The sequence below is a fragment of the Podarcis muralis genome, chromosome Z (assembly GCF_964188315.1).
Source record: "Podarcis muralis chromosome Z, rPodMur119.hap1.1, whole genome shotgun sequence".
Lineage (NCBI taxonomy): Eukaryota > Metazoa > Chordata > Lepidosauria > Squamata > Lacertidae > Podarcis > Podarcis muralis.
The window spans coordinates 48,199,289-48,214,937 of NC_135673.1; the positions used below are offsets into that span (position 1 = coordinate 48,199,289).

A 15,649-nucleotide genomic window follows, 5' to 3' on the forward strand; every position below is an offset into this window, starting at 1 on the left:
AATGGTCACAGAAAATCATAAAAATGCAGAAAAAAACACACAAGCTTCCAGATTCTTGCAAACCCCTCCCCAACTGTTCCCCCAGCCACCCAGCACACAGAAATTCAAACCCAGAATTTTTTTTAAAAAACCAGCAGAGTGGCCCAATGGTCACAAAAACTCATAAAAATGCAGGGGGGGAAACACACAAGCTTCCAGATTCTTGCAAACCCCTCCCCAACACCAAGTCCTTGAATTCCAAACACCCCAACCCAAAATCCAAAACCCCCCAAAAAAGTTTTAAAAGTTTAACTTACCAAATGGCTGCAAAAGAAGTTTTGGAAAAGCTTCAAAAATCAGCAAAGTCTTCAAAAACCTCAAAAAAGGCTACCACACTATGAGTTGCTCCTCGAAGTCAAGTCGCAACTGCACCTCTTCAAGCAATGCACCCTGGGTATTAACGGTTTTAAGAAAAAGGAAACAAACTTGCAAGACGTTTTTGTCTTGCGAAGCAAGCCCATAGGGAAATTCGTCTTGCGAAGCAGCTCGAAAAACGGAAAACCCTTTCGTCTAGCGAGTTTTTCGTCTTGCAAGGCATTCATCTTGCAGGGCACCACTGTAATTGGATAGGTCTAAGGGATCTAATGAAGTTTTCTTTAAGAGTGGACACACCACTGCTTCCTTCAGTTCCGCTGGGAATGTCCCCGTGTCAAGGGACAAATCGATAATTTCAACCAGGGGGGTCCGCACGACATCTGGACATCTCCCTAATCAGCCAAGACAGGCACGGATCAAGGAGGCAGGTGGTGGGCCTACCAACTTGGAGGAATCTATCCACATCAGCAGGGAGTATCCAATCGAAATGGTCCAACATGTCTTAAGGAAAAGTGGGGCATTCCAGGATCAAATCAGAAACTGGGATGTCTTCTGCAAATCCAGGACTGTCCCTGGAAAACAGGGACACTTGGAGGGTCTGTTATAAAAAATCAAGAGACATTGCCTTACCTTTCCGAGCCTTTCCTCTCCCACAGAATACAGAGGCAATTAACACCAGGCAACAACTACTTGCCATATCAATGTAAGAGGTATTGACCTCAACTGGGACTCAAGTCAAATGACATGTCTTTTATTTTGACTGTAATTCGTTCAGCTAAGCACGCTTAGAGCTTGTAAAGCCTACATTGCAACTGATTATCATTCACCCCAAAGAGAGGGATATGGATTTTTTTTTCCTGCACTGCAGAGAAGATACACACAAACATAGTAATACTATGACAAGGTAAAGGACCCCTGGACATTTAAGTCCAGTCAAAGGGGACTAGAGTTGCGGCACTCAGAAGAAGAAGAGTTTGGATTTGATATCCCACTTTATCACTAACCGAAGGAGTCTCAAAGCGGCTAACATTCACCTTTCCCTTCCTTCCCCACAACAAATACTCTGTGAGGTGAGTGGGGCTGAGAGACTTCAGAGAAGTGTGACTGGCCCAAAGTCACCCAGCAGCTGCATGTGGAGGAGCGGGGAAGCGAACCTGGTTCACCAGATTACGAGTCTACTGCTCTTAACCACTACACCACACTGACTCTCATCTTGCTTCAGGCTGAGGGAGCCGGCGTTTGTCCACAGACAGCTTACCAGATCATGTGGGCAGCAGGACTAAACTGCTTCTGGCACAACAGGACACCATGATGGAAACCAAAGCACACAGAAACGCCATTTACCTTCCCGCCGCAGTGGTACCTATTTATCTACCTGTACTGGAGTGCTTTCGAACTGCTATGTTGGCAGGAGCTGCAATCCAAAGAGTTTGTATAATTAAACGCTCCTCATTATTCCTCACCTCAACCTCTTTGAGGGACAATTCATCCAGGAGTTGAGGGTAGGTAGAATTACCTGTCCAAGGTTTACCAACACCACCATCTTCCAAGGCGCCCCTAGCGGCCCCCCCTGATCCTCTTTCATTTTCAATGAGTCTACCTTCAACATTCTTAAATGAACATGCAACAGAACCAATAAAGTTGTTTCAGAAATAAGGGTTATACAAATAAAACTTGCTCCATCAGCCTAGATGAAACAGAGGAAGGATGGTCGGGGTGGGGGTAGTTTGACCTCTCTGTTTTTGCTTTTTATATATATAAATTTTATTAATAATTTTCCAATACATATTTTTACATTCTAGTCAATACAACCAAACAATAATCAATGACTTCCCTTCCCTGCTGCCAATACTAAGGCATATTTTATTTAATTCAGATCCCCCACCTTCTCATTATTTCTTCATATAAACTGCTGTATTTACTCCTGTTAACAGTTTAGTTAATTTACCATGATTCTTCAAATATTTTGCAAACATTTCCCACTCTTCCTTAATATATTCTTCTTCTTGTTCTATTATTATATTAGTTAAATTTGCTAACTCTACCTATTCGATCAATTTCATCTGCCATTCCTCCTTTGTTAGTATTGTTCTCTCTTTCAATTTCTCGGCATATAACATCTGGGCTTCTGTAATTGCATAAAGGAATAAAATCCTTTGATCCGGGGGACAGCTAGTCCTAAAATTCATAAGAGAAAGCTTTCTGGTCTTTTTATAAAAATCTTTCTAAACTTTTTTTTCCCCCATTTCATTTTATGTCATCTCCTGGCCATTCTTTGACCAGTCTCTGTCTCGCATCTTCTCACTTCCTGATCTCTGAATATCACATGCAAATTACAGTGGAGAAAAGAACAATGGTAATCGTTATAAGGGACGCGGGTGGTGCTGTGGGTAAAAGCCTCAGCGCCTAGGGCTTGCCGATTGAAAGGTCGGCGGTTCGATTCCCCACGGCGGGGTGCGCTCCCATTGCTCGGTCCCAGCGCCAGCCAACCTAGCAGTTCGAAAGCACGTCAAAGTGCAAGTAGATAAATAGGGACCGCTTACTAGCGGGAAGGTAAACGGCGTTTCTGTGTGCCAGAATGCAGCTTGTCATGCTGGCCACGTGACCCGGAAGTGTCTCCGGACAGCGCTGGCCCCCGGCCTCTTGAGTGAGATGGGCGCACAACCCTAGAGTCTGTCAAGACTGGCCCGTACGGGCAGGGGTACCTTTACCTTTTTAATCGTTATAAACCCACCATCATGATGGTAGACAATACCAGTGAACAAAACTCAGACTCCGGTCTTGCTCAACATGTGAAATAGATATGCTAGTCTTGGTCTTACCAGAATTACTACATGCATTAAGAGGGTGATTGTGTTTTCAAAAAACTATTGGGTTTGATTGGGAAGGAGATTCTTGAAGCTTGTTGAAAGGGAGTTGTGATGACTATATCCTGTACTCTGACACCCAGATGCCTTGCTAAGGATGGTGGTGATCACTGCTGCCTGTAATCGTCCCTCCACTTACCTGGGAGTAAGGTGTATTGAGCTCCTCCCTGAACTGAACAGGGAAACAAGCCACAAAGTGTCTGACTTGGCTGAGAAAACCATTTTTTTTGTTTGCTGTTTTCAGCCCCCATTCCTGCAGACTCAGGATTTTCATTCCTCCTTTTGAAAAAATAAAGAGACCTCGTAACTTGGAAGCAGTGGTCTTCACAAGCTCAGCAGGGTGCTCTGGACTCTGGTCTCTCTTTGCAGCCGAGTCCTTGCTGGGTCATGGAGCAATCCAAAGTGGAGTATCCTGATCTGGCTGCGGTTACAATGGGACCATTCCTTCTCCAGCCCTTTGAGGAGTTTCTGTGCTCCTGCTGGTGAAGGCAGTGCTCTTCCTCTTCCTCTACTATATTGAGTCAGCATTTCGGGAAAGACCACAGCTCAGTTGCAGAGCATCTGCTTAGGATTCAGATGGCTCCAGGTTCAGTCTTCAAGGGTATCTCCAGCTGGGGCTGGAAGGAGACCTGCTGCTTGAAACCAAAGCCATTGCTGCCAGTCAGTGTAGACAGTACAGTACTGAGCTGCATGGACCAAAGTCCAGACCCAGTATAAGGCAGCTTCTTATGAGCAATCCACAGCAACCCTTCCTGGTCAGTCATTGCCACATATGCCATAAATGCATGAGTGAAATTAAGATTTTTTTTAACCTAACCTGCATAACATCACAATTGTTTACAATGAAGTGCACTTGTCATTTTACTGCCCACCCACTCAATTAGGAGGGGTCCCTTGGGAGCACTTTGCATCCCTTCTTTGTTTCAGCAACCCTGTAATATTGTTTCATGCACACCCCATTCTTCAAGCAGTGTGAGATTCCAGGGGTCCAAGCACCTACCCAGGCCCTTGTTTCATTTTGTAAATGAGGCACGGCAGAGACTGTGGTCTTATATATATATGGATTATTTACACATATATACAACCTGAGCCTATGATGAAAGGGCTCACATCACTGACACCCCAAAAGGGTATTGCTTCTTCCATAGCCACAGCCTTGGATTCCAATAGAGACCCACTATTGAGACCTGCGGGTATGGAGCAGTGTTTAAATTCAATAAAACAAATAAATAAAGGGCTGAAGCAAGGAAGACAAAGCTTCTCTGCTCAACAGTTTCTCCTCAAATTGTTTTACAAACATGTGCATATTAGGTACTAGGAGGAATGCTGACTAAATTATTGATGAATTTTCACAATAACTTTTTTTAAATGCAAACTTTTTCAACATGGATAAGTAAGCAGACAGTACCCCCAAGTGGGACATTTAGCAAATGTCAAGACAAAGTGGTTGCAAAGTTCCCTTTCCACCATAATCAAGAGCAAGTGGGAAAGGGAGAAAATACCGTCGCGTCAGGCTCCCAAGGCTTGCGGAGAGCTGCCCAAAGCCTGGGGTGTGCTCCGCTGCGCTCCCCGGGTTTCGGACTGCAGGCTGCTGTCCGCAAGCCCTGGGAACCCGACAAGAACTCCCGCGGAGCTCCCAAGGCTTGCGGATAGCTGCCTGGAGAGCGAGAGGGGTCAGTGCGCACCGACCCCTCTCGCTCTCCAGGCTTCAGCGAAAGCCTGCATTCGCCCCATAGGATGCACACACATTTCCCCTTCATTTTTGGAGGGGGGAAAGTGCGTCCTATAGGGCCAAAAATATGGTAGACATCCCAGAGTAATCAGCCTGAAATGAAACTGTTCTTTCCAAGCAGCTTCTCTCTTCCCAGCCTTCCTTTCTGCTCTAAGAATGGAATCTCTGTGGCTGCTCCAGGCAGAGAGCAAGGAGAAGCGTCCAGCTTGTTTCTGAAAGTGGAATTTTCCGTGGCACCATTAGAAATTGTGATACCTAAAAGAAATAGGCACATCCCACAATTTCTGGACCCTTGGAAGTTATGTTACATCAGCAGTCCTGCCTCTGTCCTACAGCCCGCCTTGCCATGAAAAGGTAGACAAAATCAACAATCCAGAGAAAAAAGAATTTTTCCCCAGATGAATCCACCTTCTCCCTCCCCCTCCCCCACCCCAAAGATCTTGTGCAAAGGTCAAAAAATGCCAAACTTTGCAAAAGGTTTCTGCTAATGCACACTACTGCTGTTGTATGTGGAAAGGAGTTTTATTAAGTTGTGGGCGGACATAGCAGTCGGCACAGAGATTTCTCCAAATGGTTCTTTATAGTAAGCTGGAACTGAACTGAACTGAACAGCTCAGTCGGCCTGCTTTTATAGTTCGCTGTCAACATTGTAACAACACCACCCCAGGGTTTCCCACCGAAATTAACTTATGTGGACCTGAGTGAAAACTATATACACAATACCCCTGGTGGCCAGGGTGAGAACTTTAATACATAAGGATTGGAATTGCCCAAAAAAGATGTTAGATTGTTTTTGTATGCCACTACAGCAGCAAGAATTTTATTACTCAAAAATTGGAAAGTCACAAGAGATACCAACAATAGAAGAATGGCAGATGAAGAGGATGGATTTTTTGGAGCTGGCTGACCTGACTGGAAGAATCCGCAACCAGAAAGAAGAGGAGACACAAAAGGACTGGAAGAACTTTAAAGAATATTTGGCTAAATACTGTAATATAAAATAAAGAGAAATTTCTTGGAAGTAAAAATTAGGCTTAGGGATAGAATAAGATTAGGTTGTTACTAAATATTAAGGATTGGAATATTAAAAATGGAGAGGAAGTTAGTAAATGAAAGAAGTTAATATTATCAGAAATTTTGAGAACTGCTAATTAGGTGTTAAAATGAAATTTAGTTAGAGGGGACTCGAAGTCAGTCATCAATGTAATGAAATCAGGATTTGGAAGTTAAAATTTTCTTTTATGTGTTTTTCTTTATTTTTGTGTATTGTAATGTTTTTCATTTTTCTTTTTTTCTTGTTTCTTTTGTATGTGATTAATGTGAAAATTAATTTAAAAAATGGGGGCGGGGAGAGAACTTCAATGCATAACACCCCTCCCCACCGAGATAAGGCATTAGTTACAATCATAGTGGTTCCATTGCATACAGCAATACCCTTATTGGTTTCAGTAAGGCACATAAGCATATTAATTGACCCTATTCACCATACAGCTTTACATGTGCAGTTTGTCCAGTGAACATAGTCCGTTAAATAAGCTGGGTGCTTGGAAACCCTTTCAGACTGCCAAGGGCCAGTACCAGAGTCCGGGTGGCCGCCAGATTCTGGCTGTGACCAAATGTAGCATTGAGCCCAAGTTCCCTGGCTCCACTGCTGTTGAAGGAACCACCACGAGCGGACTCAACGGACGGTCAGGCATGGCGGTGGTCCAAGTCTCTGGAGAGCCAGGCAGATCCACCGAAAAGGCTTAGCTCGGCTCCATGCCCACAGTTTGTGAGGAAGATGTAGGTGAAACCTCGCCTTCCATTAGCAACCGCTCCAGAGCTGGGGCCACAGTTGGGGGCACAGTGGTAGTGTCCAAATCCCCAACCCTGTGCCTTAGCTGGTCTATTTGCCGGCGCCACAAGTGTCCGTTCTCAAGTGCCACCTGGTATGAACGGGGCCCCGTGACTCCCACTACCGTGGCCGGCGGAATGTCCCCCACAAAGTCCTAGGCAAAAACCTGATCCCCTGGAATAAAGGACCGTGGCACATTAGTACAGCCCGGGGGCTCAGCCACACCAGAGTCTGGGTGCAGCCGGTCAAGCAGAGACCAGAGGCGGTGGCACGGCCCATTAGCAATTCGGCCGGGCTCCGCTCTGTGGCTACATGAGGAGTGATGTGCTGCACATGCAAGTATTCAGTGACCCGCTCGTGCCAGTCCCTCTGTTCCAGACGCGCCAGTGTCTCTTTTGCTGAGCGCACCATTCTCTCGGCCTGCCCATTGCTGGCCGGGTGAAATGGTGCCGTTAGGGCATGGCGGATGCCCAGCCCCTGGAGGTACCTTTCAAAGGTGCCTGATGTGAATTGAGGTCCATTGTCCAAGACAAGGACATCAGGACACCCTTGAGTTGCAAGCAGGTCCCGCAGCACCCGGATGACAGCTTCAGTAGTGGTGGAGGGCATCAGGGCCACCTCCAGCCATTTGGAATAGGCGCCCACCACCACCATAAAGGTCCGGCCATGAAAGGGGCCACCAAGATCGATGTGCACCCTTGACCAGAATGCCTTGGTCATCTCCCAGGTGTTGCCCTTAGCTGCTGGCAGTGCAGATCTCGTCTCTTGGCATGCTTGACAGGAGGTAACCCACGAAGTGATGGCATCGTCCATGTTAGGCCACCAGACATAACACCGAGCCAATGCCTTAATTTTGACGATCCCTGGGTGGCCGATGTGCAGAGCCTCAAGGACGCATTACGCATTGGTGGAGTCTTTTGGGAACCACGACTCAGTCTCCCCACAGTAGGCAGCCACAATGAGCTGAGCGCTCGTGCTGTCTGGTGGCAAGCGGCTGGAACTCTGGTGCGAAAGACCCTTCCGGCCACCCCCTCCACACCCAGTTGAGTACACAGTTGATGGTGCGGTCCTGGGCATATGCGGAGGCTACATCGGTGGTCAATACTGGCGCTGCTGGGAGGTCCTCAAGTAGGAGGAGCGATGAAGCAGGAGCCGGGTCTTCCACAAGTGCTGGAAAAGGGCAACGACTGAAGAGCTTCGGCGTGGCCCATCGATTTTCCAGGGCGATGGACGAGCTGCTAGCTGTAAGCTGCCAGAAAGACAGTCCATCACAGCATGCGTGGCGAGAGGACCAGTGGAGTTGGTCGATCACTGGTGAGGAGGCCCAGGAGTGGCTTGTGGCCAGTGATGAGGTCGAAGATTCTCCCATAGAGGTATTTGTGGAACCTCTTTACTCCAGCCACAAGTGCCAGTGCCTCCCTGTCGAGCTGGCTGTAATTCCGTTCGGCCAGAGACAGCGTCCAGGAGAAGAAGGCGAGTGGTGCTTCCCTACCATCTGGAAACCGGTGACGGAGGATAGTGCCAGTGCCAAAGGGCGAGGCGTCACAAGCGAAGACCAGCGGCCTGGCTTCACTGTACTGTACCAGCACACTGTCTGATGAGAGGAGGGCTTTGACTGCGTTGAAGGCCTCTGTTTCCTGATGACCCCAGGACCACAGTACCTTCGTGCTGAGGAGGCAGTGTAGAGGCTCGGCTAGCGTTGCTTTGTTTGGCGGGAACATGTTGTGGCAGCCCCAGGAACGCCTGCAACTCCGTCTTGCTTTTTGGAATCGGGGCCTGCTGAATGGCCTGGATCTTGGATGCAGTTGGGTGAAGACCGGAGGCGTCAATAAGGTAACCCAGGAACTCTACCTGCGGAACGGCGATCTGGCACTTGTCTTTTTTCACCTTGAGCCCAGCCACCTACCTGGAACCTGGTCAGCACGGCGTGGATGCGCTCAAACAGCTGCTGGTGTGAGTCTGCGGATACCAACACATCATCGAAATACGGCACCATGCCCGGTAGCCCCTGCAGGAGATGCTCCATGAGGCTTTGAAAGATGCCAGGAACCACGCTTATCCCGAACTGTAGCCAGCGGCACTGGAATGCCTCTCGGTGGGTGACGATCATCTTCAACAGGCAGTTGTTGATAGGCTTGGGCAAGGTCCAGTTTAGCAAAGACCTTGCCATCACCCAGAGAATGCAGCAGCTGGTGGACGACAGGAACTGGATAAGTGTGCTGCTGAAGTGCCTTGTTGGTTGTGCACTTGTAGTCTGCGCATATTCTCACTGACCTGTTTGGCTTAACAGGCGTGTTATGTACTGAGTTGAATAGGATTCAAAATGCAGCAGTCTGATTGGTCCTAGAACAATAGGATTCAGAATGCAGCAGTCTGATTGGTTCGCAGGAGCCACCCAATCTAGCTCCAGGTGGAAGTGAATCTGCAACCTGATTGGCCTACAGGAGAATCCCATAATTAGCCAATCACGTGCAGCCCATTGTGTAAATAATGTATATAAAGCAGACAGTTTGGGGGAACTTCCATTCCTCGCTACTATAACCTGAATAAAGAGCAAGAAATCCACACTCAACTCCGAGTATATTTCACTGGCGACAAAGGTGGGATCCCGCTGAGCTGACCGCCACACACAGCAGCACAGCACTGCCACCTGCCGTACCGCTGCCTCGCACCATGTATCCAGGCTTCAGCTCCGGGACCCAAGGAACTCAGAATGGCAACCAACAGCAGCTTCTCACAGTTCAACCCAGAATCAGGAGACTGGGAAGCATACGCCTCCCGTTTCACCTTCCTCCTAGAAGCCAAGGGGGTCACCAATGACACCAGGAAGAGGGCAATATTCTTCAGCGTCTACGGAGAGGAGACGTTCGAAATCACCCGGCCTCTCCTTGCGCCTGAAGACGTCGCTACTGTTCCTTACAAATTAATAATGGAAGGGGCACTTCTCGCTGCAGCCCTCAGTGGTGGCTCGTTGAAATGCCCTCTACGCAAAGCAGCAAGCCCCTAGGGAAACCATAACTGGGTTTGTGACCTCTCTCCGCCAAGCTGCCCAGTTCTGCAACTTCTCAGAGTTGGAGAACATGCTTGGTGACCATCTCGTCTGTGGCCTGAAGGATGAGAAGCTGCAACGACGCCTCTACGCCAAGAAGGACCTAACATTTCAGGTCGCTCTGGAGGAGGCCCTGGCAACGGAAGCTGCCGAGAGGTCGACGCAAGAGGCACGGCCAAGCCTGCTGTCCCAACCGAGGGTCCACCATGAAGACCTCGCCAATGACGCAGGATCTGACAGGGAGGAGGTGCACCGAGTACAGCAGCGCACTCAAGCACCGCACAGGCCACAGCTGCCTCGACGAGAAGGAGGGAACTGCGCAAGCTGCGGGGAGAGTCACGAGAGGAGGACCTGCCGTTTCCGCAACGCAGAGTGCAGGCAGTGAAGAAAATCAGGACACATCGCCCAAGTGTGTCGGGCTCAGCCCACCCGACACTAGGCATCGGATGACCGATCCAAGAGCCCCAGGTCCCGGGGCCCATCGCACCAAGGCAAATTGACGGAGAGCACGGAGTGCCAGGTATACCAGCTGCCCCACCCCAACATAGAGAAAAATTATGTAGAGGTACAGAGGGGGCCCCGTGCCGCATGGAGCTTGACACGGGTTCAACTCTATCCATAATCTCAGCAAGGACCTTAAGGAAACTGTGTCCTAGTGGGGGTCCCAAATTCAGGCCGGCCCCATTTACTATTCGGGACTTCCATAAACGTAAGGTCTCCACAATGGGGGTGGGGACCTTCAGGGTGCAATATCGAGGGTGGACGTGGCAAATGGACTTGCTTGTGGTCTAGGGCCCCTACGTTGGCATGGTTTGGACCACTGGAGCTAGCCATCACCGGGGTGAACCGCACTAACTTACAAGTGGACGTGGACGCTACATGCAAGGAATTTCCGGGGGGGGGTTGATGGGAAATTGGGACAGTATACGCCCCCCATTGCCCTACAGCTTGACCCCGCAGTACGATCTGTCAGGATCAAGGCCCGCCGGCTCCCATCCACCCTGAAACCCCGTATAGGCGAGGAACTGGACCAGCTTATGGAGCAAGGAGTGCTGGAGCCTGTGCCTAATGCCCCCTGGGAAACCCCGATCGTCACACCTGTCAAGCCTAATGGTTCGGTCCGCATCTGCGCAGACTACAAATGTACCTGTGCTGTTCTCAGGGGGGGTTACCATGAGGCGTGGTCCGTGTCCGGTCCGAGGCTGAAGAGGAATCCAAGGCACGGAGTCGAGCGTGGTCAGGAACTCTGGCAGAAAGCAGGACAGGATGCCTGCAGGAACAGGTAACCAACGATGTTGCTCCCGCAACCTGGAACTGGGTGGGCTGGCCTTTATCTCCTCTGAGGCATAGGGCAGCCCCGGTCCACAGGTGACTCGCCTCACCTGGCCTGGAGGCAAGCACTCCTCCTGCGAGAACTTAGTTCCCTCCGCCTCTCTGTCCTGAGCCTCTGCAGGAGAGGCTGGAGGATTACTGTTGGTAAAGCACTGGATGAATGTGATCCCATGGCAAGGACCCCGTAAGGAGCCTCGCTGCAGCATTCTACACCCGCTGGAGTTTCTGGGTCAGCTTCAAGGGCAGCCCCGCGTAGAGCGAGTTATAATAATCAAGCCTGGAGGTGACCATCGCATGGATCACTGTGGCCAAATCAGGGTGAGAATGGTAAGGGACCAACTGCTTAATATGGCGGAGACGGAAAATTGCCACTTTTGCTGTGGGTGCAACCTGCGCCTCCATGGAAAGGGAGGCATCGAAGGTTACACCCAAGCTCTTGACAGAAGGCGCTGACACTAATTGAGCCCCCCGCAAAAGATGGGAGTTGGCCCCCCAACCCCATGTCGTCCGGACCCAGCCAGAGGATCTCTGTCTTCGAAGGATTTAACTTCAAGTGGCTCCCACGCAGCCATCCAGCCACAGCTTCCAAGCATCTGGTCAGTGTGTCCAGGGCCGAGTCAGGGCGGCCGTCCATCAACAGATAAAGCTGGGTGCCATCAGCATATTGATGACAACCCAGCCCAAAGCTCTAGACAATCTGGTCAAGGGGGCGCATAAAGATATTAAAAAGTATTGGGGAAAGGATTGCACCCTGCGAGACTCCACACATCAAGGAGTGCCACGGTGACAACTCCCTCCCTAGCGCCACCCTCTGTCCCTGACCTGAGATAAAGGAGCGCAGCCATTGTTGAACTGTGCCCTGAATCTCCACGTTGGCAAGGCAGTGGTCCAAAAGTTCGTGATCAACTATGTCGAAGGCTGCTGACAGATCTAAGAGAATCAGCAGTCCCGACCCGCCTCAATCCAGCTGTCTACGGAGATCATCTGTTAGGACGACTAAAGCCGTCTGAGTCCCGTAACCAGGGCAAAAGCCAGACTGAAATGGGTCATCCAGAAACCTACCAAGCTGTTCAGCAACTGCTCTCTCAATTACCTTACCCGGGTATGGAAGATTCGAAACCGGGCAGTAATTGGATAGATTTAAAGGATCTAGAGATGTTTTCTTTAAGAGCGGGTGCACCACTGCTTCCTTCAACGCCCCTGGGAAAGTCCCCATGCCAAGGGACTGATTGATGATCTCACCCGGGGGGGCGCACCTCATCTGTACACACTCTAATCAGCCAGGACGGGCACGGGTCAAGGGGGCAAGTGGGCCTTCCAGCTCGGAGGATCTATCTACTTCGGCAGGGAGTATCCAATTGAAGTGGTCCAATACCAGACCCGAGGACAGTCTGTAAAGGATGACTGTAAAATCATTTTGATTTTTGAGATGTGCCTTAATCTTCATAAAGGTAAAGGGACTCCTGACAGTTAAGTCCAGTCGCGAACGACTCTGGGGTTGCGGTGCTCATCTCACTTTACAGGCCGAGGGAGACGGAGTTTGTCTGTTCTGCAAATGGTTTTCCCAGGTCATGTGGCCAGCATGACTAAGCCGCTTCTGGCGCAACGGAACACTGACACCAGAGCAGCGCACGGAAACGCTGTTTACCTTCCCCCCGGAGCGGTACCTATTTATCTACTTGCACTTTGACGTGCTTTCGAACTGCTAGGTTGGCAGGAGCAGGGACCGAGCAACGGGAGCTCACTGATATTGATGTTACCCTTCCTCGGTCACTTTTTGCTCCAAAGTGCTTTGTGTTATCTGCAAATAAGAAAACTTTATTGCTGATAATGGCCCTGGCATCCATTTTATTGTTGTTATTCAGCGTGTACATGATTACATAGCATGAACACCTAAATGAATGAGGGGCTCTGGTGGGGACTGTAGTCCTAAGCATCTGGAGGGCATCAGCTGGTGCAGGAGAACATCACTCCAAGCACTGAAGACCAGGCAGCCTCAGGACTTTACAAGTCTTGGTTGTGCCACTGGCTCACTGTCCCACTAGGGCAGTGTTTCCCAACCGGTGTTCCGCGGCACACTAGTGTGCCGCGAGACGTTGCCTGGTGTGCCGTGGGAGGGAGGCGGGTGAGTCGGGCGGCGAGAGGCGGGGCGGCGGCGGCGAGGATCCGCGTCGAGCCGGGGGCGGCTCCGCGGTGGTGGTGCCGAGGTTTCTCTCTCCATTCTCCCCTCACACACACACACAGGAAATAACACAGGATCAGCTGACAGGACCCGGCCAATGGGGCGGCGGCGGGGCAGCGCGCGCAAAAGGGAGGAGTGCGAGACAGCAGACGAGGAGGAGGCCGGCATGTCCGGGCAGCAGCAGCAACAACAGCAGCAGCAACTCCCGGCGACGGCTCCTCAAGCCTCGGGCAACCCTACTCCCTCACCGGCCTCGGCCGCCCTCCTGCTCCACCCGCCGCCGCCTCCCCCACCGCCGCCGGCCACCTCGGCCCCGCCGCCGCCCCCTCCTCCGCCCGCTATCGCCGCCACCACCACAACAGCCGCCGCCGCCTCAGCTGGGCCCATGCCTGCCGGGAGCGGCGGCGGCAGCAGCAGCAGCAGCGCCCCGGCGCCCTTCCCTCCCGGCGTGACGCTGCGCGCTGACGTCACGGGGCTGTAATGGTGGTGTGCCTCAAGATTTTTTTCATCAAACAAGTGTGCCTTTGCCCAAAAAAGGTTGGGAAACACTGCACTAGGGCAGGGGTCTGCAACCTTTAAGACAAAAAGAGCCACTTGGACCCATTTCCGAAGGGGAAAAAAACTGGGAGCCGCAAAACTCGTCATTATAAAAATAACTTTTTTGTCACTTTTTTATTATTTCTTTGTTTGACCCCTCAGAACCACTCCTCCTCATAGAAATAAACGTTAAATTAACAAGTTACCTTTTTGTGTGTGTGTGTTCTTCACTCCCCTTCAAAACAGTGACCAGCGTACATGCCCCCTTTCAATGCAGTGACCAGCGTACATGCCCCTTACAATGTAGCGGGCAGGCGGGCAGGAAGGTGACGTCGGGACGGTGTGTGACTAACGCACGCACCGCCCCATGCGACGTCACAGCCAGTACAGCGCACAGTGGGGAGTGTCGGGGCGCACAAAGCGCCTCCTCCCCTCGCTAGTATCTGCCCCGGAGCCGCGGCAAAGGTGTAAAAGAGCCACATGCGGCTCCGGAGCCGCGGGTTGCAGACCCCTGCACTAGGGGGTACTTTCTGCTCACTCACCTCTTTCCATGTGAAAACGTATAGAACAGTTTGCATTTTGTTAAAAATATGATAAAGGCCTTGTGAAAATTCATCAGTATTTTAGTCAGCATTCCTCCTAGTACCTAATATGCACATGTTTGCAAAGCAATTTGAGGAGCAAGGAGCAGAGAAGCTTTGCCTTCCTTACTTCAGGCCTTGTACATAGCAGGGAGAAAGTCAGTCAAACCTAGGGATGAATGGCCTTCAGAACTACACAGCCAATCAAAGCACATTCTTCCTCAATGGACATCATACCCAGCCTCCACACCTCCCGGTTGCCCTACACCCTGATAGGATTTGAACTAGAAGATCCTTCTGAGCAGTTGCTGGAGTTTGTTTCTGTGGGCCTGGAGAAAGGGAATCTAAAGGCAACAACATTGGGTCCCCTCTGAAGTGGTGATCCATGGTTCAAGCTGCCACTCTGTTGGGTGTGGGGCCAGGCCCCTCGTGAGGTGTAAGGAAACCAAAGGAAGGGCTCTGTGTACAGTGAGGGGGGAAAGTATTTGATCCCCTGCTAAATTTGCCCGTTTGCCGCCTGAGTACCATCCCCGGACTAGATTTGGGTTACTTTTTCCCGTCCGTATATTTGAGGGCTTTGTTTGAAGGAAACTCAGAGCGTTGTAATTAGCCTCAAATAGTTTTAGATAACCTCAAGGAGTTTTGGGTGGCTTCAGCGGGATTTCAAAGAGCCTCAAAGGAAGGGAGGATGTTTAAAATGCTGTTCAGCAACTCCCAGAGTCCTTATCTGGCTGCGATATAAGCTTGTTTTCCGGGAGTGTGTCTTTTTTCCTTATTATTTTTTTAAAAGCTCCTACTCACTCTGCTGAGGCTCACAGGAGACTTGCTTCAGGTGCCATCTTCAACAGAGTCCTGGTAGGTTTATTGTAGCTGTGAGAGACAGAATAACAACAGGAAAAACCCCAGAAATCCAGAAGACAAAAGTCAGAGATTGATGTGCATTATAATGAGTGAAATAAGCATTTGATCCCTTTGCAAAAGATGACTTAGTACTTGGTGGCAAAACCCCTGTTGGCAATTACAGAGGTTAGAGTTTTCTTGTTGGTGGCCACCAGTTTTGCACACACCTCAGGAGGTATTTTGTCCCACTCCTCTTTGCAGATCCTCTCCAAGTCAGCAAGATTTTGAGGCTGATGTGTAGCTACTCGAACCTTCAGCTCCCTCCACAGATTTTCAATGGG

At 50.2% G+C, this 15,649-nt stretch overlaps 1 pseudogene; it reads left to right on the forward strand.

Moving 5' to 3' along the window:
* Window positions 1–9,291: 9,291 nt before the first annotated feature.
* LOC144326224 (uncharacterized) lies at window positions 9,292–15,596 on the forward strand (annotated as a pseudogene).
* The last annotated feature ends 53 nt before the right edge of the window (window positions 15,597–15,649 follow it).